Source organism: Struthio camelus, chromosome 3 (genome assembly GCF_040807025.1).
Source record: "Struthio camelus isolate bStrCam1 chromosome 3, bStrCam1.hap1, whole genome shotgun sequence".
NCBI lineage: Eukaryota > Metazoa > Chordata > Aves > Struthioniformes > Struthionidae > Struthio > Struthio camelus.
The window spans coordinates 107,084,100-107,106,424 of record NC_090944.1 but is presented as its reverse complement, the minus strand read 5'-3'; the positions used below and the strand labels follow the sequence as shown (position 1 = coordinate 107,106,424).

Sequence of the window (22,325 nt, the reverse complement as noted above, 5' to 3'; positions counted from 1 at the left end):
ATTTTTCTCATATCACAGTCAGAAACTTTCCTCCACGGTCAGTTACTGTAACAAATCTCATTTTTGCGAGTCACTCTTAGTCTTTAAATTTTTTTGAGTCATCACTTGGGAATCTTGTTTCATAAGTAAATTCAATACACTCAAATTTTGTTTTCACACCTAAATTTGATAGATGTTGTGGAATTTGCAGACCCCTGGCCCATTATAGCTACATTCTCATCTCCCTGTGGCCATTCTGCCTCAGAAATATATTTTTTGTCTCAAGTTCTCCCTCATTCTTGTGCCTGGGAAGGAAAATTCAGGCCCTTCTTTTGGGAGAAGGGGGAATATTTTCCTGGGAAACGGTATTTCTTTATTTCATTTTTGAAAGGTGGTGAAAGGCACTTAATTCTCCCTTGAATGTCTGTGGTGTAGGTAGAGATTCATTCTTGCATGTTACTGACATATGGTTTTATCTATGCCTTAGATTCAGGAACTCCCAGATGCTGAGCTTTCCTCCGCAGGGGGGAACAGATGGTTTCTTCCTCACAGCAGTGGAAATCTTCATGCCTTGGGTGCAGTGTTGATTATCTCAAGGCATGAGGCTTTCTTCTTGCTGAACCTCAGAGAAATTTCTTTTCTCCGAGGAAGCATTTTACTGTGGTGTGTTGTTTTGTTCCTTTGCCTAGTGATGAGGCAGGCTGTAACTCTGCCTTGTCTCTCAGGGTCAGCACCTCTTTTTGGGAGGTCTAAAATTGTTCCACTCATGGCTGGCTTGAGAGCCGTTTCTCCTCTGAAAAATGCTCACCGCTATATCTTGGAGAAGGAAATACCTTCTCTTCTGCCCTTGTATGTTTCATCCCTCTTTATCAGAGAGGACCTCCTATATGGCTGGGCAAGGATGTTGTGAGGAGGATCATTGCGAGTGAGATACTGGCTTGCCTTTGGGCAGCAACGCAGCAGGGTTGCCGTAACATTTAATTTAGCACTGTACTGATTAAACAGGTCCATGTTCTGAATCCGTCTTCACAGTTTTTAAACGGTGAGTCTCATTCGGGAAAACATGACATTAGTTTAAGTTTTCACTTACTTTCATGCCTAAGAAAGATACCATTGGCTGATGAGTGCTATGTGTTGACAGTTCTCTATGGTCTTGGGAGTTTTACTATCAGGATTACAATAGTGATGTTCAGAAAGGAAGGACAACCTTCCTTCCTTCTCCTGATTAAAAGGAGCTGTCTTCTCTCTATGTCCCTTGCAACGTAATCAATAAAAGCTTTCTCTTTCAACCTAGTTTCACTGGTGGTTAATATGTATGGCACATCCTTACCATTTGCTCTCTATATAGAAATAGGGAAATATTCAGAAAATGAAAAACTACTGAAGACAAGAAAGCCTCTGAAAGGCAAAAGAATCCGCATTCCCATTTACCTGAATTTCCCAAAAGTGCAAAATGTGAATGTATGTGTAAGGGCTTTCTAGTGTCGTTCCAGTGTGACTGGGTTTTACTCAGACAGAACCCAGACAGCTAAGGTATTTCAGTACTGGGCAAAAAAGAAGACCTATGTAATGGAGATGGAGAGCCTTTATTTTTGCTGTGAACCTCATAGCAGTTTCAAGCTGGATCTGATTTTTGAATAAATATTCAGGTATTAAATATAATAAAGGTGTTCAATATAATATTCAGGTATTAAATATAATAAATATTCAGGTTATAAATATTCAGGGATTAATTATTATTTTATTAATTCAGACCAGTTAATCCAGTCTTAACTGTAAGTTCTGTGTTTGCATATAAAAGACAAAATTTCTGAGACATGCCCTCCCAACATTTACTCTATATTTTGGCTGTCAGAAGGACTGGGGTAGGTTAACCAGTTCCTTTTTTTTTTTTCTTTTCTTTTTTCTTCTCCTTTCTTTCTCTCTCCAGATGTAAGTGAACAGTGTATTCCTGGAATTATACGAACAGCTAACTTCTGGAGGTGTAGAAAGACAGCTCTGATGTGATCCCATACTCAGTCCTGGGAGTACTGAATACCGTGAGCATGTTGTAGGCATTAGCTTCATAGAGGCTGGAAAATTATTGCTGTTCTGGATCTAAAAGGTCAGTGGATTGCTTGGCCTGCTCATGAGGTTTTTCTGGAGTAGCAGAGATTTACCCATTCTATGCTCAGTAATAGGCCAAAATAATGGCTACATCCCAGGAGCAGGGCTCTGGGTGCCAGGAGGGGGTAGTCTGAAAGCTGACCACAGAGTTGATACCATTCAAGGCCCAGTCAAGTGTGGGACCCTGATTTTCCTACAACTCTTTTTTCCACTCTGACATTGAGGGATCTAACACTTACCTTGGAGTCACATGGCAAGGATCATGTCACTGCTGCTTTCTGGGAAGGTTGCAATTAAGAGAGATGAAATACAAACTCATGTACAAGGATGCCGAGGTGTGAAGCTGCTGTTTGAGCAGACAACAGTGAGCCAGGAACAGCCTCCTTGCACAGAGCACAGTTCAGGGCAGCGCAAACACCAGCTGGTCTCTGACCTGGGATGCCTCTCTTCATGAGAGTAGCTTGAGGGCTGCTTTGGCATCCATATTTTCTCAAGTCTGTGCTCTTTATTAGTAACCTGGCTCTAACTAGACACCATTCCAGAAGCCTTTTGCAAGCATGACAGGGAAAGGCCTGTGCCTATGTGCCAGAGTGGGATCCTGCCAACGTAGGAGCAGTTGCTGCCTAGCTGAGATGGCAAAACCTGCCTTGCCTTCAGAAGCCGAACAGCTAGGACAAGCTGAGTCCCCGTGGGGGCTGGATTCCCCGCGAGCAAGCTCAGGGATACGCCATAATTCGTCTGTAAATCAGCCACCCACCAGGCACTACCAATGAAAGAACACTATTTAACATGGGCGTTACCTGCCAGAGCTGCACTGGGAAATGTCAGGAAAGATGAGTTTTGGCTAATGTGTTCAGTAACACTTGTTAACGGATACGGCAAGTTAGGCCGTATTCAGACTAATAGCTAGGAGATGCTATCATGTATCCATGATTGCTTTTGCTAGTCTGGGAAAGGTACAGGCATAAGCCAAGAAAGGTAACGGCTTGGGAAAGGTACAGGCATAAGCCAAGAAAGGTAACGGCTGTGCTTGCATTTTCTTTGCTGTTTGTCTCACTAAGATTGGACTGGGTTGCATGCCTACTGCTGCCTGCAGATTTGACTATGAAAAAGCAGGTGACACAAGTTTGGATCTCAATGGAAAATGGAGCTCCCATAAGAAGCACAAATATTTCACAGTGTTGTAATTAGAGCACACTAAAGGAGCCTGGTGAGAAAACCTTTTTTATTAGTATCATTAATTTGTTAGTTTTAGAAGAAAAAAATATGAGCTGTACTTTTTAATGTTTTAACTGCCTTCGGATATATTGCTCTAGGTACCCAGAAATGGTGGAATGAACAGAGACTAGAGCTAAGAGGGAGCTGGAAGCCATCTCAAGAGGTCATCTTAACTCATCCTTCTACTCCAAAGCAGAATCAGCTCAACCCAAAGCATTCCTGACAGGTATTTGTTTTATCTGTTCTTCAAGAACTTCAGTGATAAAGATAGCACTATTTCCTATGGCAAACTTTTCCAGTGCTTCACTAGACTTCCTGTTAGGAAATTCCTTTTATTTATTACCCAGCAGGCACACAGACAGATTAATCCTTTGTTCTTTGCAGCATGCTTTTGCATACCATGTTATGTCTTCCTGACATCTTTCCTCTGAGCTTCGCAACTCCTTTTTTATTCTTTTTTTTTTTCCCCTGGTAGGTCATATTTTCTGTATCTCTGGCTTTCTGGTTCCCTTTAGTCTTCTCAGACCAAATGGTCCACACTCTTCTTGGAATCCCATGCCTGAAACTGGATTCAGTATCTCAGGTGAGGTCTTACAAGTAGAAGGATTACCTTCAGTGCCTTCTAGAAAATATCCTCCTTCGTACACCTAAGTGTAACATTAGAGTTGTGAACTTTTTTGATTTCCATAATATGACAATGTTGATTCAAGTTCACATTGTGCCCCATCATGATTTTGGGAACGTCTTCTGCAGAGCGAATGCTTAGCCAGTTGTTCTCTGCCCTGTCTGAAACTGATCATTCCTGCCTGACTACACTATTTTGCACTTGAGCTTATTGAGTCATACCCTTTTAATTTCAGACTGTTTTTCCTTTTTGCAAAGATCACTTTGAATGCTAATTTGAATTCTGGTCTTGTCCTCTGGAGTGCTGCAGCCCCACTCAGCTTGATGTCATCTGTAAATTTAGTAAGGGCACTCTATTTCATCAGTGGGCCTATGAATGAAAGTGCAGACACTGGGATAGTACCCAGCCCTCTGAAACTGCACTTGAGACATCCTCCAGTTTGTCAGAGGACTACTAATCAGAATTTGCTTGGACAGATCTATAATAATACATGAGCATTGCTTAATAGTCTGGGAGTTTTCTGAGCCTGACTCAAAAGGAAATCTGAAATATTACTCTTTTCTCAAACTGAATCTGAACCTAAACTATTGTTCAAAAGTCATTGCTTTTTCTCAAACTAAACTGATTCAAACTTGTTTTTGCTTGAACTGGAACTGAATTTTAACTGTACTGGGGCAGCGTTTTGGATATCAGCCTGGAAATAAACGGAATGGTGTCAGCTGCAAATGGACCCAAACTGGAAATGGTTAAGAACCATTGGTTTAATTCCCTTCTTACAATAATATCATCTAGACTGCATTTCTTCAGCTCACCCATGAAAAATGAGCACACAATGACAAAAGTCCATCCTAGATCAAGGCAAGCTACAGAAAGTAGAGGTAAGGTGATGGTAACATGTGCTGCAGCCAAAGACTGGGACCACTGCTTGGTCCCCCTCTCACCCAGACATAGAGACCAGAAGCCTGCAGCTTTCCTCCTTCCTCCCCACTTGAGCCCTGGCCGCTCTCCCACATGCCCAACCACAGAAAGGACAATTGTTAGTATTGCTGTTGAAATGGGGATGTTTAATGCTTGTATCAGCAATAGTTGTATCACTTCACCTTCCATAATTTTACTAAATATTCTGCAGTTAGCACCACTGGGAATTAGTTTATAACTCATTACCTAAGTTTTCTGTGATTAATTCTATTCTTGTTGTTAATCCTTTACTCTCTTCCCCCTTCTGTATGGTTCACAAAGAGCTAATTCTTACTTTTCCCATGGGAGATTATCAGGCTGGTCCATAAAAACTAAAAAAGATCCTGAATGCTAATACATTCTCTAAAGCAGATCAACTCTGAAACTGCTATGAGGTTTCAGAGTGTTTAAGAAATGTTTAGAGATATTGTAGAGGGAAAGAGCTCAGCCACGTAGAGGACATCTTTGGCAGCACAGTGATGGTAGTCTTAATGGATAGGGTTGAGCTGGGGAGTAGTATTGGAAGAAATGAGGTAAAGCCAAGCTCCAGAAATCTTTAGGGTGTATCAAACAAGCTTTCTGTTTCAAAAAAAGTGTTGCTGTCATGAGAATGATACTTGCAGAATAGAGATCCTTTCCATGTTTAAACTTAACAAGATAAAAGAAGAAAAATCAACTAGAAGGTCCGAAACCCAGGAAGATTTCCCCTCTGATGGAGAGGGGAAATCTCTCTGATGGAGAGATCCTAGGAGTCTATTAGGACTTCACTGTTGCTTATTGCATTTTACCTGGAAGGTGCTCAGATACTAGGAAGATACCTGAGGGTTTGCAATCTGAAAGAGAACTAGACCTTTACCTGTAGTAAATCAGAGTAGCTTCATCAGAGCACATGGTTGCTACTTTCTCTCTTTACCCCATCTGGAGGTCTGTTCTGCGTGATCTCTGCTGGAAAGAAAGACTCTTGTGGGGATTCACCCTGTGTAACATTGTCTATATGCAGAAAAGCAGAAAAGGGCAGTTGTCTGTCTGCAGACAGACAGGAAGGCGTCTCTTCACTTAGAACTGCAGTGCACAGAGAGAACAAAACCCACCTCTTTTCAGTACTATTAGTAAGTAATGCTAATTTATATAGGGCTGCCTAATGAAATCAGTGTCCATGCAGTGATCTTATGCTTTACAGCTGCTGCTAAAGGCTATTTGACCGTACTCCCCAAAGATCGGTTCACAAAATCATAGCTGACTGAAAAGGCACCGGAATAACTTGCTCTGTCCAGTAAAGATTGTGGCAACCTTCCTTTTAAGAGGGTTTTAACCTGGTTATTGGTGATATGACTTAAGTTACCTTTAAGGAAAGGTGCTTCTTCTGTGATTCAGGCAAATAAATCCAGCATCTTTGCAAGATGCTCTTTTGGCTGCAATTAAGTAGTGCCTGATTTTCAACCAAGCTAAGTTAAAACAAATAGTTTCTTCTTTACAGGAAATAAATTAACAACAACAGCGACAATAAAAACCAGCCACTGTCTTTGGTGAAGGGGGGCTGAGGGAGGATCTATGTTGCTGAGCAACCAGCCCAGAGTAGGAATCTAAGCACGCGGGCTAGGAATATAGGAATGTATAGGAATTGTAGGAATATAACCTAAACCTAAACATGAGTAATTCAGCAGCTTCATGAACAGATTATAATTTTGAGCATGAAAAGGACATTTTTTCCAAGAAATCATAGATGCAGCTCAGGAAGGCTTGTGATAGCCCCACAACCTTATTGCCTGAAGTAGATGACAGCCCAAGCATACAATTAATAATTAAATGCGTGACAGCATTACTACTGGGATTAATCCAAATGCCTCACTTTACTAGAGGTGTTTTTTTGCTTGCATGTGGCTAGAGGGATGATCCCCATTAGCTCAACTTTTGTCTTGTTAGTGGTCTCATCTTCCTGTGACCTTAGAGATCGGAATTTCTTCTCATTATGTGACGCGCCACTAGAGGGGCGTCCGGGATTCTTTCGTATTCTGGGATTAGTTGCACTGAACTCGAGAGATCATTCTTTGTCAGATGTAAGAATTTATTAGATCTAAGCGGTTCTACACATATGACGGACACTGGACAACACTAAACCATTAACAGCAGACAATCTACAAGTATAACAAAGCTAAGAAGTATAGTGAAGAATCAAAAACACACACATATCAGAGCTCTATGGTTAAGCCACGGAAGCACAGTACAATGACTGCTCTCGGATGCACGGTATAATGACCGCTCTCGCCCTTTCCTTGTCCTTATGGGCCACCCCTCCGGTATAGTTTTCCCCGGATTGTTCTCACCACGCTCGAGCTGTGCCAAGAGGATTCAGGTTCTCTCTGGCAGTTGGCATCAGGGGCGTCCCCGCTGACGAGTGGGTTGTCGGGTCCGCAGGCCAGCTGACGGTGAGTCCGAGTCCACACAGAGGTGTGTGGCTTACTCTCTTTTATCCTTCCCGGGCTTAGTTCATTAATCAGTGCCAGACCACAGCTGGACAATGGAACAGATGGTCTTAGCTGATAACAGTATGGATGCCGACAGGATGGTCAACAGGATGCTTATCAGTACATTCAGCAGCTATCAGTGCGCATGTTTAACAGTTGCACATTTAACAGCTATCAGTGTGCACAGTCAGCAGCTATCAGTACGCACATTCAACAGCTATCAGTACGCAGTTCCAAGGTATCTAGATGCTTACAGTGTGAGTCTGCGGTGTCACTTCTCCTTTGCTGACTAGGTTTGCTCTGCACTCACGCTGTGCACTCATGAGGCTACGGCAACCCCACAGTGTGGTGGCTCTGGCCGTGGTGCACCCGGGGTTCCTAAACTCTTGGGGAGCACCCCAGAGCAAACCCCTCTTCTACGGGCTGCACCATCCTGAGTCCCACGCTTGCCTGTGTGGCGCCTATCACATTAGTTATAGCTCGGGGTCATACCCAGAGTTGATACAACCTTTTTCTTGTCTAGCTGTTTGAGTTACCATATGGAGTCTCCAACTTTACCGTGTCCTTAGGGAGGGTACTTCTTGTCTACTCTCATTGCTTTATGAAATGAGTCAATGCCTTGAGATTTGTGAGATACAGGTGTGATCTGCTGCTTCATGACTGACAAACCTCTATAGTTAATGAAAATTATGAGTCAGTTCTCATGAACCATACAGCATTGGCTGAATTGTCGTATGAAGATACCTCTCTTTCCCTACAGTCTAGGGAAGGTATCTAGACAACTAATTTGTTCGGCACACCTCACTTCTAGATGAGTAAAATCAGAGGAGCTGAATCCCAGACTTAGGGTAGAAGTAGTAAAAGTATGCAGACAGCTAAAGATGCAGAGAGTCTAGGTGATTTTGATGAACTACTGAATTTTGACAATCCTCCTGTATCTTTAGATGTCAAAGACCCTCTAGAAATCTGAATTTGATTTTTTGAGCCTCAACTCGTCATCTGTGAAATACGAACATTCTTCTTTTCTCCAGAGTATTGACCTATGTACTTAACGTTTCCAAGGCAGGGGCTGCTTTTCAACTTGTATAACTTCAAGTACATGTTTTGGGCTCTGAAAGCTACCATAAGCCAAACAAATAAAAAAGGTTTCATCACAGACTCTGCTGTAATTCTATTCCATTCTTCTGCATAAAGTCCTTTTAGAATCCAAGGGAGGAATAGTCTGTGGACTATCTTCCCTCTTGAGCTAAGTGGTGCTGGCCTTCTTAGATAAGAAAAGAGAGGCCTGGGGATGCACAGTACAAAGAAAAACTTTCCAATGCCGTTATCCAAGTTTTGAGATGAATAGACAATGCCAGTATCTAGATCTGCCAACATTACTCCTTTCACTTGCCCAGACTTCTATATGAAAATAATCTGTGCCTTGAAAGAGGGAGAAGGCAGTATTGGAAAACTGGGGATTTAGAGAAAATGAGCTATATTTTTAAAAGCCCGCTTAGAGGGGCTTAACTCTAGACTTTTAATAATAGTTGTAAGGTAATTCACAGTAGATTGAAAACATTCCATCTAAGGGGTATTTCTTAGCCTCTCATCACATCAGCCTCTCTGGTGATGATCTCCAGCCTATTATATTCAAATTAGCTGGGAATGTGAGTAGAGCGTCTTACGAAGGAAGTAGTGGTCAAAAGCAGTGAAGTTATGGTTATTGGATAGTTCTCATCCTCAAATCTCTTTTCATTCAAACCATAACTTTCCCAAAAGATATTTTGGACTGCCAATGATATACTGTTTTTCGGTTCAGTAAAATTATCTTCAGTTTGGGGGCAAATGAGAAAGAAAATATCTTCATACTGGGGTTTTGGTTTTGGTTTGGGGTGTTTTTTGGGGTTTTTTTGGATCAAGTACATGGAGAGAGTAGCTACAGGCATGTTTGCCTAACTGAGAAGGATGAAAAACGCATGTTCTTTGAAAGACTAAGTTAAAGGCAGAATGAGAAAATGCTGCTAAAGCTGCGTATGGGGCTTTTAAAGCAAGATATAGGTGATATAAGTATCAAATACATATTAAGAGACAAAGAATGAAAAGAAGCAAAAGTAGTAAGGGAGGACAAAGAGAAGGCAATGGAAAGTGGGTAAATAAGGATGTGCAGAATGTGTGGAAATTTAACTAGAAATATACGCTAATTCATATAACCAAGTGTTCCGTATTAAAATTGTACAGGCAACACTAACCAGTATTTCCTGACGTTTTGGTAGTTTTGCCCTCACATTCTTTGTGCGTGCGCATATATAGCCCATGCTAGTATTATCTTATGTGCTAGTCCCATGTAATGTGAAAAGAGGACTTTGAAACTCCTGAATAGCATTTAAAATGGCTATAAGCTATGTGGAAAATCTAGAAAACTCATAGTTTTTAAGGTTTTGTTTTAACAAATATAAACATGCAGCAAACATGAGACTTTTCAACAGGGCCTGTCTCCTTTCCCTAATCTGTGCAGAATCTATTGATTCTGTTACATTCTCTTCCTGTTTGTCTTGCCTTAGATTTTCCTTGATTCAGCTTTCAAAGGACTGTGTCTATGGTACCCCTTCTTCACCTCCTTTTGGGGAAAGAAGAGGGAGGAGGAAAAAATGATTTAGTAGGGCTAAAATCATCCAGTCAGAACTGATCTTTTAAAAGCTCCTGTCTGCAACGCAATGATCACTCCACACGCTGGACCGTTCTTGGATTGCTCCCCTAGTCTTCTCAGCATCTCACTTGTGAACAAGAAGATGACTATTAACTGCAAAGATTTAAATATAAATATTATTTTCATTTAAAACCAGTGTTGTCCAGATAAAAATGACAATGAGTGAAAGAAGGGACTGTCAAAGGCATATGTAGCCTACGATCTAAGAATAAGAATTGGGTGTTTACCTGACATTTACGTCTTTGGAAATCCCCCAAAATAAGAGTTTCAGTGAATTCATTTTCTGTTTGATCACTGCCAATGATTATTCTGTCAAACAAATATATTGGGCATGTGTATTTCCCTAGTTTTTTCTGTTTCATTCTAGTTGGACATTTGATAAGTCATTTTTTGTCTTTTAAGAGATTCATTCCAGGGGACATTTAGCACTTAATGCTTTTATGAGAGTCTCAACTCTTTAGGAAAAGACTGAAGAATTTAGAAAGAAACTTTATTTAACTGAGACCATATCCTCTCTACACATACCTGCATGGCTCTTACTCCCTGCTAGGACAGCGTGTGCGTGCTTGAGCAGGGACAGAGTGCAAAGGATTATTTTGCTACCCAAGTGTTGCTCACAGTTTCACCATAAGCCCTGCAAAGCGTGGTGCCTCTGGGTGCACCAGAGCTAGGATCCATTTCCCAAAAGGGATGGTGAAGTCCTCATGATCTGGACATGTGCTGCAATCGCTGAAGGGCTGTAACAAGAGGTTTGGGCCCCTGACATGCATGGGGCTACAGGGCAGGCAGACAGTTCTGCAAAGGCCTAACCTTTAAGGTTTTTCAGTCTCTGCCATACACCGTCCACAGTTATACACACTTGCTCTTAAGTAAGGCTTGTTAAGGATATTTAAAGATCATTTGTGGTGCCAGCTGGTTTGGTAGGCATTTGAAAGCTTCACTTTCCCCTACTCTTACTTTCATTGTTTATACTCCCTCAAAGGGTATGCAGAATGCTGAAAATGAGAAAGTTGCATCTTTTTACATAAGGACAAGAATAGCAGGATCTTATCCTGATGCCTGGAAGAAGAGAGGGACAAATCTGGAAAAAGTGATGAGATCAAGTTCTCACAATGCTGGGCACAAGACTATTAGAAGGGGGAAAGGCAGGAAACCTGTGAGTGGGATGAAACATCTGACTCTCGTTCTGGAAACACTAATAAACAAGCAAAAGGAATGGGTATCTCATATTTTGGATATATTTGCATCAAAAGGACTTGGGAAACAAAAAAGTATTTCAAGATGACTCTGTTCTTCTGCCACTAAAGATTTATCACTGTCAGCCGTGAATAGAGCTTGTAATGCTACCAAATCTTTTTTTCTGGGAGAATCCCCACTGACTTCTGTTACTTTCAGAATTTGGCATTTGCTAATGAAAAGCCCAGTCTGTGGATTGTTGCTCTCTCTCATATTTGAGGTTTCAGTGGGAAATGGAGATATCCATTACCTTGTCGGGTGACATCTTCAATCATGCACTCAGAACCCTGGAAAAATTATTGTTGACTTACAGGAAAGTATATGTCAGGATGCTGCCATGGCAGGAACCACGTTTTTAACTTTGGGTCTTTACAGTTACATACAGGCACCCTGTGAACATTTTCCTATACACCCTGAGGAGCTGAGTGCCTGCTTACTTCTGACAAGGCACCCACCAGCATTTTAAAGCAACTAGAGACCTTTGCAAGTGTAGCGCATAGCTTCTAAGTGTTGTATTTTTCTTCTGAGAGGTGTTGGCTGCCCTTAGCTCCTGCTGTGTTTAATGAGATAAGAAAGCACTAGAAATCCTCACACAAGAGACATATCAGCAGTAGCACTAGGGGAAGTCTTAGATTCTGACACTTTCTGACATCCCAGAAGACTGCTCTGGCCACTTAGCCAGGCTTTTTAGGAAATAAGAAAAGAGGGAACAGGAAGTGGTTAGGATTTACTTTATCTCCACTTTTGACTTTTAGTAAAAATGGCTCCCACTGGGAAAAGGTTTTAACATACAGCTTTCCAAACTGCAGACCTTCTCGTCTGCATATTTTGGAAGGATAAGATTTCTGGGCTGTTTTTTGGGGGTGGAGGGTTTTTTTTCTGTTTTTTGCTTGCTAGTTTTGGCAACTTTCAGGTAATTGATGTATACGGGAACATTTGCAGTTCAAGTCTTAATGACCACAAAAACCCCGTGGAAGAAGTATGATGGACTTTGAGTCTGGTAAGAAATCAGGGACTGCATACAGAGGTGAAATTATCATACCAGTCTATTGAATGAATGATTTAGATCCCAGAAGGCAGGTCACTTTCTGCTTTGTCTAACCTATTCCACACATTCTCTACCCAAAGAAATTTGAACAAACAAAGCCTGTAACAAAAGCCTGCCTAAATCTTCATGTAAGAGATTCCCCCAATCTTCTCTGCTTCTTTTAAGTTTGACAGCAAAAGAGGCAACTCACAGCAGAAGCATGTCATCATAATCGTCCTATGCTGGCACTTCTCCGGCCCCTGCATGAGTGAAGTTTGCACTGGGAAGCTGTGTCAGCACTGGGAAAAACTGATGTGGTTGCAGCTCATCTTTACCAAGCTTATTGTAAATTCTGTTAATAGCAATGCTAGTGTTTCAGATACTCATTGTAAAGGCATAAGGCGCAGCTGCTCTCCCCACTCTTTCCCTCTCTCTATCTAACTGAAAATATCAGGTTTTCAGCTGCTATAAATTGGTGTAGCATCACTGGTACCAGTGAAATATGTTATTTACTTCATCTGAAGATCTAATTCACAGGCACCGTGTGAAGATTAAGAGAAAAAAATGCATCTCAATACATGGAAATATTCAGAAATAGCTGACTTCAGCAATCTGACATAAAATAAATTAAGTGAAAGCAAATCTCACAAGCTATTGCTTGAATTTACAGTCCCACAAACTAGTGATTTCTACCTATTTTCAGGCTCAAAGTGGATTTAAAAAATGCAAACCCCTTCTGCAAAAAACAGACTTTATTAAAAATGTCCTGTGTGAAGATCTATGGTGAACTTGGGCCAAAGACCTAACTCTTTTGAAATAAATATGCTAATTATTAAGCATATTTTATTAGCAGTTTTAAGCACACAGTTTTCAGTAAGTTTACTGCAGAGTTTTAGATTGCTTTTGCTACTGCAGTATTTGGAAATCCTTGTGCTAGGAAGTACTTGTCAATAGTTAGTTTACTGTGATCATAATAGAGATCATAAAGTTGTATTAGAATAAAGAGTATATTAATAGTAAAGTGATTAATTTCGTCAGACTCTCAAGTAAATCCCAAGGGATATTCCTGCATTTCTTAAGGCTGTGTGAAGTGCAATTATGGGTCACATCAGAAATCTATCCAGCCCTGAATGTTGCTTCCAACAGGGATCAGCAGCAAATACTTAGCATGAATGAGAGAAATGGAGAACAGAGAGGATGGATCTTCCTTGGTGTTCTAAGCCAGCTTCTGACTTCTTTAGAGAAGGCAAAAGCCAGATGTTGCATCACTCCCAGTACGTTTAATGCCCCACTAATAGAGCTGTCCCCAGGAGCTATCTGGGTCAGTTTTGAATATGTTTAAACTTTCGCTCTCCTCTACATCCTGCAATAATGCATTTTGCAGTTTCACTGAAAGTTGTGTGAAAATAGTTTTATTTATTTATTCTTTCTGATAATAGCATTGAGGCAGATCTAGCTCTTATATTCACACAAAATAGCTTATAATTACTGCCTGTTTTCTGATAGATTCTATTTAAGATTTTGTAGACCTCTTCAATGATTTCCCCCAGTCTTCCCTTTTCTTTTCCAAAATGAAGAGCTGTAAGCTGTATTCATGTGGAATCTGTTTTATATTTCTAATCACCCTTATCATAACTTTAGTTCTCTACTGTATCCTTTTCAAGACGGATTAAATTGGATTGTGTTCAAGATGTGAGTACGCCGTGGATTTATACAGTGATGCGAAGATATTTTCTGCTTTGTTCTCTATCCAGTTCCTAATAACTTCTAGCATTAGATTTTCTTTTATGATCATTGCAGAACATTGTGCTAGCATTTTCAGGGAACCATTCAAATATTTTCTGAATGGTGATAGCTAATTTAGATCCCATCATCATTTATGCCTGCTTACATGGGAAGTTTCCCTTGTGTATTACTCTGCATTTCATCAACATCTGAATTTCATCTGCCATTCTAGTGCCCAGGCAAATCATGTCACAGAAATTAATACTTAGAAAAATTGTAATTTTGAAAAGTCAGAAATGATGGGTTAGACATTTCTGAGTCAAAATGTTTCAGTCTAAAATTAAATATTAACTCTAGTGAAGGCATGACATTAAACTCTGTCTTTGCTTTGTGTTATGTTGCTTCATGGCAATTACAGCATTATGTATGTCCTTCATTCTTCTGTTCTTTCTCATGGATATTGTTCCATAGCTGGACAAAGATTTCTATACCAAGCGAGTTGTATTTGAGGAAATTTACCAAGAAAGGCATTCAGGTAAACTGTGTTGGGTTTATTCAAAATACAGTGTATTCAGAAAGTGAATTTTAGATTTGCAGACCTGAGCTGTAGACTTAGGAGCAGACTTGTGTTAAAAAAACTATATGATTTGTATCAATCAAAGTCAAAGAACAATCTAAATTCTGACTATTAAATGTTCTTAATGAGTCATTTAGCAGCAGCTTCAGACTAGGACTCTAAAGTCTTATTCTGGTGCTGAACTTAAGCTGTCAGCAACCCACTCAAAAAGTGTAAAGTTAAATAGCTGAAGAATTGGCTTTCAAGACTAGTTCACTGGTTGTACTCTACATCAAGCAACAATAAACTTCAGGAATGGACTACCTCATGTTCAGGCAGAAAAAATAGCAAAATGCATCAGAAAAGTTTTTTTCCAAAGACTGAGTTACTCAACTGTTGTAAGATTACTTGCTCAATATTATTCTATTCTGAATATAGATAGATAGAGTAATATCATGCGTGCAGGTTATTCTGTAGGTTTCAGTGAAGTAGGTCTACTTATATGAGCAAATTTACAGAATTCATCAGTATTTTCAGAATATCATCCTTAAATAAGTCTTAGAGCAAGGGGTAAGAGTGAATATTGTGATATGATTTCAGGATAGAATACAAATTTTTTTTCTCATTTCAAAATTGTTAGAAAGTTTAAATGAAAAGAAAAAAAAAAAGGAAAAATGCTACTTCCCTCCTTTGACTAGTTGTTACTCTTATCACTGATGACATCCTAACATTTCTAGGAAGGTAGAAGATGAAAGCTACAGCCTTATGAATTCTCTCATAGTAGGCGACTATTCTCTCTATGAGGGGTATAGATGTTTTGAGAGCAAAAAAAATCCACCTAAGGTAGGCAGGTCCATAAAAAAATACTGTAGCACCTTGTATACTGTATTTTCATGGTGACACTATCAGTGTCAGAAACTTTTGCTATAATATTAGCAGAACCTTAGCTTCTCGGTTCATAGTTGGGTAACCACTCTGCAGCCTATATCGTGAACACCTCTGTCGCTACTACATAAGAAAATAAGGCAAATAAAAAGAAGGAGAAAGGAAAAATGGTTGCAGCAGTCTAGATTTTTCTTAATGCAGCCGAGAAACAGAAGGATTGAGCGAATTGTATAGCGCTCTCATTATTTTCATGTAACTGTTTGCTGCTGCACTCAGCACTGCAGCAGCTTTGATTTCACACCTTTAGATCACTAGGAGATTAGCAATATGATCTGTGATGGACCCATGTCACTGTGCCAGACAAGACGCCATCAATGGTACTTTCACCCTATTTTCTCTCTTCAGGAGGGCATGGCAGGGTCTAAGGAGCCTGGTCTCTGAAGGGCAGGGCAAGGGAAGGGTGTAGACTGGGGTTTGATTGTAGCACGTCCCTGAAGTCAACTGCCCTATAGACCATTTTAGATTCCCTCTCTCCTGTCAAAGCAAACCAACCTGTCAGAAGGAGCAAAGCAACTTGTCAGGAGGAATAGCCCATTTCATTTTAATTAACAAATTATAAATGAGATTTAATACTGTGCTGCTGCACACCCACAAAGGTGTACTTGCACATCTGCTAACCGAGCATTTGCCAAGGTTACCGTATGTAACATGAGATATGGAGTAAAGAGGCTCTTAATGCTCTTGCTTGAGATCCACTGACTTTTACTGGTTTTGCTGCACCATATAAAAAAAGGGCTTTTACACTGATTGCCACACATTCAGGCTGTCAAATAACCACAAAACCATTTTCCATGTTTTTTACGCCTCTCCTGCTGGTTAACGAATGGATGGCATTTGAAGGGGCTGTCCAAAGTGCTGTTGAGTATGCTAGTAATTACCTTTTAGCTTATATTTGCAAATGGGTATATTTTTGAACACCTTCCTCAAAGAAAAGGAACCAATATCCAATCTGAATGAGTTCTCTGTTTTGTGGAGGATTGATAGCCCTGCAGAACTAGAAGAGAGCAAGAACATACCTACAGGAAAAGAGCGCTTTTCCTTTCTTGCTGACATGCATGGTAGGCTGTAGCACAGATGGATGTGGCATTCCTGGCTCTTGCCATCGGAGCTTCTCTCCCTCACAGCGTTTGTCAACATGGGGATTGAGCTCCCGGTCTCTTCTGTCCTGCGTGAAGGAGCCAAGCCAGTAGCTAGAGCACCATCACTGTCCTTTTGGTCACTTACTCTCAGCAACATGGTGCTACTCCAATCTGAGATCTGGCATACTTCAGAGATGCCTTTGGGAAGTGAGAAAATGACATTTGGGACCACACTGTCGTTACTTAGGTGGGGAGCCTGGATGCTAGAGGAGTCCAAAGGCTTTTATATTAACAGTATACAGTTTCTGAAATCACCTCCTTTGCTGCCTCCCCTGAGGCGAAAGGGGCTATGCAGCCATGTCTGATGGAGCCAAGGCAAGTAATAATCCAGCTATTTTTTTCCGCTTGAACAATGTAAAGGACACAGGACATAATGTGACAATCTTATCATGCATTTTTAAAAGGTGTTAATACCTTCTGCCTGCAGTGCGGATGAATGTATATCCTGCACCTAGACTCTCTCTCTCTCATTTCTCCACTGGGCCTCAGTGTTGGTCAGTTAGCCTAGACTCAGCAGTTTTCTGATCTTTCTTCTTAGAAAGAGGAAATATGCCCAGTTTTGACCACATAATGTTCATGTGTGTGTACAGTGACTCAGTGCTGAACAAGCATGGATGATATGTCAACATAACAGCCATGAAACTGTCCAGTTCCCCATGCAAGCAGTGAGACATCTGGCCTTAGACTGAAAGTGTTGCAGTACCTTCAGTTGCATTATACCAGCCATGGCAATATCTTGCCAGATTGGCAGCCAAACTCAAACGTGACATTTCCATTTGTTTTTTTATCATTAATTTCTTCCCTTCTGGGATTTCAGTTTCTTTACCAGAGAACTTCAAACAAAATGACTCAAGATACCTCAAATACAAATGGGAAAATTTGGTTGTATATTCATATGTGTATGAATATAGAACAGATAAATCAGTAAAAGATCTACTTCCAATAAAATACACTTGTTCAATTCAAAACCCCAGCTGATATCAAACGTAGCATGTAGAAATGTAGATGATTTCATTCATAACTCTGACTTAAATGATATGCAGAAATGTGGGTAGTAAAAATGATTGTGCAACGTCAGAGCCATGGAAAATACATGTGAAAGAACACGAGTGTCATGAAGAAAATGAGTGAGATTGCTGGCACCAGAGACTGGCATTTTAACTGCATTCATGATCTGGGCGCTGCACAGCTGGCAGCTCCCCAGGGCGGCTGCTGGTGCGGCAGAGCCAGTTCTGGTCACCAGGACCTGTCCGCCATCCCAAGGGAGCAGGACCTAGGGACAGCTGGGGCAACCAGCCCCGGGGGGGATGGGGGCATCAGGCACTGCCATGGGGATGGGATAGGCCAAGGCTGGGCTAGGCGGTCACCAGCAGGTCGCGCTGGGGTTGATGAGGGTGACTGTGTCAGATACAGCCCCATGATGGCCAGATGTCTGTGTGCAGGAGAGTTTGTGAGCCAGACTCAGAGTTCTCCATCCCCCTATATGAATGATTGTGATGATGAGCATATGCCTTGCAGAAAACAGAATCACATTCATGGTGTCACAGACTCTCAAATGTCACCATAAAGGGAAACCTGCTGTGTTTCTGAAGCAGAGGAAAAGCTACTTTTCCTCCTGTCCCAAAGTCTTCATCTCCTATCCATATGGAGGCAACAATTAGGAATATTGCCTTGCTTACAGATATAGCCTGAGTAACGGTGTATTTCTGAGAGATGCTGGACAGCCTACGGCTTTCTCTTGTCTTCTGAAACTGGTGAGTCTTCTTCTGTAGCCTTTAAGGAGATGGTTGGTATCTTAAAGACCCTAATTACTATGATCACACAGAAAATTTGACTGTGAGAAGATACTGTGCCATTAAAAGGCTTATTTAAGCCAGTGTTCTCCTCTGAAAAGACTATTCTGCATGAGGAAGTATTCAGTTAGTGGTACAATTCCCTTGAAGTGATCTTGTGACCACTCATTAATTGCTATTTTTGTAATTATCATGTACATTAACGACATGCACAGATGATACATGGATGAGCAGCAGCATCAGCAGAGGAGGGGATTGAAATCTCACAGAAAAAGAAAGGATATTATCAACAGGTCTGAAATAACTGAAACGGACAAATAAGACAAAGTGTAAGGGGATGCTTTTAGGGCAAACAGGAAATTATTCTATAAAATCAGGACCATCCTTTGGAAATGAGAAATGTATATAATTGATCATTTTCAGAATTTCTATAACTAATCAATGTATTATGAGCATGAAAAAAGCAAATGCCATCCTACAATGCATCAGCTGCGATGTTTAAAATACGGAGAAGGGATTGGCAACACCATCTGGCAGGAAGCAAGAGAAATACAGCTGGATGTCTGTGTCCAATTCCGGTCAGCTAAGTGAAGGGAGGATACATGGGAATGCCACCAGTCATAGGGAAAGTGGGATTGCGGGAATGCATGAATGTGATTTGTGAGAGACTAGGAATGGTGGTATAGTCTAGGTTCACAAAACAAATGCTTAGAGGACATGATTGCTCTCTAGAAACAGATCAGGAGGTGAACACTAGCTAATAAGGAGCTGGACTTGTTAGCATATGATAGGCTGGAGTTATTTCAGAAACTTTTTTCTCCTGTAAGCCTATGATCCAAGCCTATGATCCTAGCACTTCTTAGTGCTTGACACAAGATCAACTCATTTTCCTTGGGGGTCTGAAAATCCTACTTGAATCGCATTTAAAGATTGGACCACATAAGATGCCTCGGCTATGAAAGTAGCTTGAAGTAATGGTGAGATTTGACTTGGTTTTGGTGCTGCTAAAATACCAGGAATGAGATCTGTTTTCAGAGCTGTCAGAGAAGTCTCACAGGCTGCAAAAGTGAGAAGTAGATTGCAAGTTACCCAACAAGCAATATAGGTACTTACACAGAAGTGAGTCTCGGTGCACCGCTCCTAATGTGTGAAGTGCAAGCAGTACAAACTCTATACAGCACACAGACAAGCTTTGGCAGTCCTTAGTGCTGGCAATGGGATAACTGGGGCATAGGACTTTCTTTTGGAGAACACTCATCAGTTTCTTGTGCAGCTTTGCTCCCTACAGTGCTGTATATTTATATGTTCACACGTTACCCAGCTTTTTTGGAACTGCAGGACCAATTTTACTGAGGACATTTTTGGTTCTGCTGCCTCCTGCACCCGGACAAACTTCATATGCCTTTCAGGTAGTCTCATTTGCTGTTTTTTTTTTTTTTTTTTTTTTTTGCTGTACACACTTTAGTTAAGAGATGAAAACAGAACAAGTTAGTGATACAAATACTAAGCAATAAAAAGCACTAATAAAACATTTAGGAACTGCAAAATAAGTTTGAGTTTGAGAAACGTTCGTATTTCAGGTGGACCCCTTCTCTCACTGCAAGCATTTACGTTCATTCAATGACTAGACCCTTTTATTTATTAGAAAAATGATTTGCACTTCACTGTACATATTTCTTGATGACTGTTCAGAAATTGCTGCTGTACAAGATCTGTTTTTTTTAAATCTCCAGAGTAACTATGCAGATGCACTGTGAAGCAGGCATCTAGATGGATCTAGACTTTTTAACGTTTGAAAGACACGTAGCATAACCCAGCTGTCAGCTCATGGGCCAGATCTCATTCCCAGAGAGTAGGAGTTCAGGTAACATGTACTGACCAAGCAGTTCAATATCCGCTCCTGAGCTTCCCAGCCTTAGCACTAGCCAGGTGCTACACTGCAACAGCTATAACCCATAGAAGGGGTGGAGGAGCTGGGGATTCAGCTCCCTCAATGGCTGAGGTTATACTCATCTGCACTTATTTCCACTCAGCCACTGGCCAGGCGTCATGGACAGGTTCACCTGCATGTGCAGTCCAGACCTTGCAATGTGTGAATGGGAGTCTTGAAGAGAGAAGAAAAGTGGTAAGCATTTGCTTTAAACAACCTACAGGCTTGGAAGGAAACAGGGATGTTGAGTGCAGCTACATCATTGTAGCCATAGGCTAAGAGGCAGAGGTGTCAAGAAATTGGCTGCCTATGGCAGAGGAGAACTCTGAGATACAGAGTCACAGGTGCCTGAAGTCAAGCTTTGCTTTCCCCAACCCAGCCTCAGGACTCTACCACCTTTATTCCAGCTGACTGACACACAGTGGCTTGTGCTGGAAGGCTGTCCTCCCAGTGCAGTAGATCGCTGCCGACTGCCTGGCTCCCTGCAGGGGGAGAATCTCCACCAAGAGTCCAAACCCATTTGAGCTCGCTGCAGAAGCACAGAGTGAAAAGGTCAGGCTCAAGGTGGTAATGTTTCAAGGTTGAGCTCTGTAAAAAAGACTGAGCAGAAGGCCTAGTATATAAGGTCTTCAGAGAGCTAGTTAAAGACTAATGCTCCAAGAGGGGATACTGAAAGGTTAATAGTATTTTATACCCTGGAAATTTGAAACAGCACTGTACAGTGTAAACCAGAACCAACTGTGCCTTTTTTCTTTTACAGTTCACATATTGCAAGACAAAGTCTTTTTCATGTCATTTTGATTAAAAGTCTTCTATTCTGCATACTTTTTGATCTTTCAGTGGCTATCAGCATAGAGATTTCTACTGTGAGAAACACAAGCTCTCCTACTTCACTGTCTGTTGCAGTAAGAAATGCGAACAAACATACCTATCTGCAAATTTTCAAAATGAGCTTAAGAACTGGAGTGTTTACTTTTGGTGTTGCACCAATAAAACATTTTAAAGCGGACTCCATTTTCAGTAAATGCTGATTAGCTGTCCTACAAAAAAAAAAAAAAGACTTCTGAAATTGTAATCCCTTGTGTTACATTTAGAAGAGCTGGTGATCCAATTTCTAACTATAATGTGTCATGAAATATGAGCTACTTGTATATGGTAGGATAGATATTAAAAAAAAGATAAAGCTCATTAACAGTCCTGATCTAAGGAAGGGAAAATTTTCATTGAAAAAGGTTTTTTTGGATGAAATTCTGATTGTTTGTATTTGGTGATACAACTTCATATCTAATATAGGACGGCCTAGCAGAATTATTAATCTATTAAGAAATAAACATTCTTTCAGGATCAGTGAATTTTTCCAATTGTTTTGGCGCCAGTGATCAGAAAGAGGAGAAAAATAATGGAACAATATATGTGTTGGTAAAGTCTGTTGATGGCAGAAGCCAGTGTCACAACAAACCGGAAGCTGACATCACGAGCTGAAGTGATGTAACATCACGCTGGGGCCAAACTTAGCACTTCTCAAGCTCCAAGTGTCTTTGAAATTACTGTACTCCTCAGGAAAATATCTTCAAAAGGATTATTTACCATTATATCTTTGACAGGCTGAATCATCCTCCCAGCTGAAGGAAATTTTTAGAAGATCAAATGGCTTCAAATACATTCAGAAAGACAGTATGTGGTATAAAATTTTAGAATAAAAATGTATGAAAGTTAACATTGTGTGCAATTTCTGTTTACAAAAGAGACCTAAAATATGCGCAGGTCCCAGTGTACAAATTGTACCTTTTGAAATTTCAGAGTAAAACCACAATCTGAGTTCTTCCGCCTCCCTTCTTTAGTGCTCAGAGCATTGGTAAATGAAGAGCAGATCCTTTCGTTAGCTACAGGTACATGCTATAAAGATGTGCTCAAATGGAGGAACGTAGGATTACT

At 40.8% G+C, this 22,325-nt stretch overlaps 2 long non-coding RNA genes across 2 annotated transcripts in view; both read left to right on the top strand.

The window, feature by feature from the left end:
• The window catches only part of LOC138066827 (uncharacterized), a 118,376-nt gene that overhangs the window by 36,669 nt on the left and 59,382 nt on the right, over positions 1–22,325 (top strand). The window lies entirely within an intron of this gene.
• On the top strand, positions 1,913–22,111 carry LOC104140393 (uncharacterized). Its single transcript, XR_693295.2, has 5 exons — positions 1,913–2,083; positions 3,147–3,295; positions 3,402–3,529; positions 20,494–20,585; positions 21,995–22,111. It is a non-coding gene; the product is annotated as an uncharacterized lncRNA (long non-coding RNA).